The sequence below is a fragment of the Jatropha curcas genome, chromosome 5 (genome assembly GCF_041381405.1).
Source record: "Jatropha curcas cultivar XTBG-Jc1 chromosome 5, XTBG_Jcur_1.0, whole genome shotgun sequence".
Lineage (NCBI taxonomy): Eukaryota > Viridiplantae > Streptophyta > Magnoliopsida > Malpighiales > Euphorbiaceae > Jatropha > Jatropha curcas.
The window spans coordinates 8047739-8051705 of record NC_143155.1 but is presented as its reverse complement, the minus strand read 5'-3'; the positions used below and the strand labels follow the sequence as shown (position 1 = coordinate 8051705).

At 35.1% G+C, this 3967-nt stretch overlaps 1 non-coding gene across 1 annotated transcript; it reads left to right on the top strand.

The window, feature by feature from the left end:
- Nucleotides 1–3201: 3201 nt before the first annotated feature.
- On the top strand, nucleotides 3202–3274 carry TRNAA-UGC (transfer RNA alanine (anticodon UGC)). The gene has a single exon. It is a non-coding gene; the product is annotated as a tRNA-Ala (tRNA).
- The last annotated feature ends 693 nt before the right edge of the window (nucleotides 3275–3967 follow it).

Genomic DNA, 3967 nt, shown 5'->3' with positions numbered 1-3967 from the left:
TCGACGATGTGAATTATTTTGAACGGGGATGCAGCTCAGATGGTTGAACAGTGGCTTAGCATGCGAGAGGCATGGGGATTGGTACCCTGCATCTCCAACCTTGAAGTTATTCTTATTTATAAACGCCATAGGATTTTTATTTGCAAAATTAACTATTTGGAACCACGACTTTGTACATTTTTCATTAAACAATGCTGTTTTCACTATTGTTTTATCAGATGATTTTTCATGAAGAAATATCAAATGTAATTAATCAACAATCGAATGCAAGATAACCCAAAACAAGAAGAAGTACAAAGGCACCATTGTTTAGAAATTTCTCGGACTTGATCAATAAAGCGAATTGTTTTCAATGGGGATGTAGCTAAGATGATAGAGCACTCACTTAGCATGCGAGAGGTACGGGGATCGATACTCCGCATCTGAAAATTTAAAGCTATTCTTATTTATACATGCAATAGCATTTTTATTTCAACAATAAGTCTTTGGAACCGCTAAACAAAAATGAGAAGAAGTACAAAATAACCCAAAATGAGAAGAAGTACGAAGGCAACCATTAGTTAGAAGTTTCCCTGAGTTGATCAATAAAGTGAATTATTTTCAATGGAGATGTAGCTTAGATGATAGAGCGCTCGCTTTGCAAGCGGGAGGTACGGGGAGCGATACTCTGCATTTCCAGACTTTAAGTTATTCTTATTTAAACATACAGTATCATTTTTGTTTCCACAATTAACTCTTTCGAACCACGAAATGTACATTTCTTATAAAAAAAGTCCTATTTTCAGTAATTTTTTACTAGATGATTTTTCACGAAGCAAGATCATATGTAATTAAGCAATAATCGAATACAAGATAAGCCAAAATGAGAATAAGTCTAAAAACAACCATTGGTCAAAAATTTTAAGGGGTCAATCAATGATGTGAATTATTGTCAACGTGGATGCAGCTCAGACGGTTGAACAGTGGCTTAGCATGCGAGAGGTATGGGGATTGGTACCCTGCACCTCAAAATTGAAGTTATTCTTATTTGTAAGCGCCATAGGATTTTTATTTGCAAAATTAACTATTTGGCACCACGACTTTGTACATTTTTCATTAAACAATCATGTTTTCACTAATGTTTTATCAGATGATTTTTCATGAAGAAATATCAAATGTAATTAAGCAATAATCGAATGCAAGATAACCCAAAAAGAGAAGAAGTACAAAGGCAACCATTGGTTAGAAATTTCTCGAAGTTTATCAATAAAGCGCATTATTTTCAGTGGAGATGTTGCTCAGATGGTAGAGCGCTCGCTTAGCATGCGAGAGGTACGGGGATCGATACTCCGCATCTCCAAACTTAAAGTTATTCTTATTTATACATGCAGTAGCATTTTTATTACAACAATAACTCTTTGGAACAACTAAACAAATATGAGAAGAAGTACAAAGGCAACCATTAGTTAGAAGTTCCCTTGAGTTGATCAATAAAGAAAATTGTTTTCAATGGAGATGTAGCTCAGATGGTAGAGCGCTCGCTTAGCAAGCGAAAGCTACGAGGATCGATACCCTGCATTTCTAGACTTTAAAGTTATTCTTATTTAAACATACAGTAGCATTTTTATTTTTATAATTAACTCTTTCGAACAACGAAATATACATTTCTTGTAAAAAAAAACTCCTATTTTCAGTAATTTTTTACTTGATGATTTTTCACGAAGCAAGATCATATGTAATTAAGCAATAATCGAATGCAAGATAAGCCAAAATGAGAATAAGTCTAAAGCAACCATTGGTCAGAAATTTTAAGGGGTCAACCAAGGATGTGAATTATTTTCAACGGGGATGCAGCTCAGATGGTTGAGCACTGGCTTAGCGTGCGAGAGGCATGGGGATTGGTACCCTGCATCTCAAACTTTGAAGTTATTCTTATGTAAAAACGCCATAGGATTTTAATTTGCAAAATTAACTATTTGGAACCATGGCTTTGTATAGTATTCGTTAAGCAATCCTGTTTTCACTAATGTTTTATCAGATGATTTTTCATGAAGAATATCAAATGTAATTAATCAACAATGGCATGCAAGATAGGCCAAAACGAGAAGAAGTGCAAAGGCAACCATGGATAGAAATTTCTCGGAGTTGATCAATAAAGCAAATTGTTTTCAATGGGGATGTAGCTCAGATGGTAGAGTGCTCACTTAGCAGGCGAGAGGTATGGGGATCGACGCTCCGCATCTCCAAACTTAAAGAGAACGATTATTTAGAAGTTTCTTTGAGTTGATCAATAAAGTGAATTGTTTTCCATGGAGATATAACTCAGATGGTAGAGCGCTCACTTAGCAAGCGAGAGGTATGGGGATCGATACTCTGCATTTCTAGACTTTAAATTTATTCTTATTTAAACATATAGTAGCATTTTTATTTTTACGCTTAACTCTTTCGAACAACGAAACGTACATTTCTTGTAAAAAAAAAGGCCTATTTTCAGTAATTTTTTACTAGATGATTTTTCACGAAGCAAGATCATATGTAATTAAGCAATAATTGAATGCAAGATAAGCCAAAATGAGAATAAGTCTAAAAGAAACCATTGGTCAGGAATTTTAAGGGGTCGATCAAGGATGTGAATTATTTTTAACGGGGATGCAACTCAGATGGCTCAGCACTGGCTTAGCGTGCGAGAGGCATGGGGATTGGTACCCTCCATCTCCAACCTTGAAGTTATTCTTATGTATAAACGCCATAGGATTTTTACTTGCAAAATAAACCATTTGGAGCCACGGCTTTGTACATTTTTCTTTAAATAATACTATTTTCACTAACGTTTTATCAGATGATTTTTCATGAAGAAATATCAAATGTAATTAAGCAACAATCCCATGCAAGATAACCCAAAAAGAGAAGTACAAACGCAACCATTGGTTAGAAATTTCTCGGAGTTGACCAATAAAGCGAATTGTTTTCAATGGGGATGTAGCTCAAATGGTAGGGCGCTCACTTGGCATGCAAGAGGTACGGGGATCGATACTCCGCATCTGAAAACTTAAAGCTATTCTTATTTATACATGCAATAGCATTTTTATTTCAACAATAACTCTTTGGAACCGCTAAAAAAAATGAGAAGAAGTACAAATAACCCAAAATGAGAAGAAGTACAAAGGCAACCATTAGTTAGAAGTTTCCTTGAGTTGATCAATAAAGTTAATTGCTTTTAATGGAGATGTAGCTCAGATGGTAGAGCGCTCGCTTTGCAAGCGAGAGGTACGGGGATCGATACTCCGCATTTCCAGACTTTAAGTTATTCTTATTTAAACATACAGTATCATTTTTGTTTCCACAATTAACTCTTTCGAACCACGAAATGTACATTTCTTGTCAAAAAAGTCCTATTTTCAGTAATTTTTTACTAGATGATTTTTCACAAAGCAAGATCATATGCAATCTATAATCGAATGCAACATAAGCAAAAATGAGAATAAGTCTAAAAGCAACCATTGGTCAGAAATTTTAAGGGGTCAATCAATGATGTGAATTATTTTCAACGGGGATGCAGCTCAGATGGTTGAACAATGGCTTAGCGTGTGAGAGGCATGGGGATTGGTACCCTGCATATCAAAATTGAAGGTATTCTTATTTATAAGCGCCATACGATTTTTATTTGCAAAATTAACTATTTGGAACCACGGCTTTGTGCATTTTTCATTAAACAATCATTTTTTCGCTAATGTTTTACCAGATGATTTTTCATGATGAAATATCAAATGTAATTAAGCAACAATCGAATGCAGGATAACCTAAAATGAGAAGAAGTACAAAGGCAACCATTGGTTAGAAATTTCTCGAAGTTGATCAATAAAGTGAATTGTTTTTAATGGGGATGTAGCTCAAATGGTAGAGCGCTCGCTTAGCGTGCGAGAGGTACGGGGATCGATACTCCGCATCTAAAAACTTAAAGCTATTCTTATTTATACATGCAATAGCA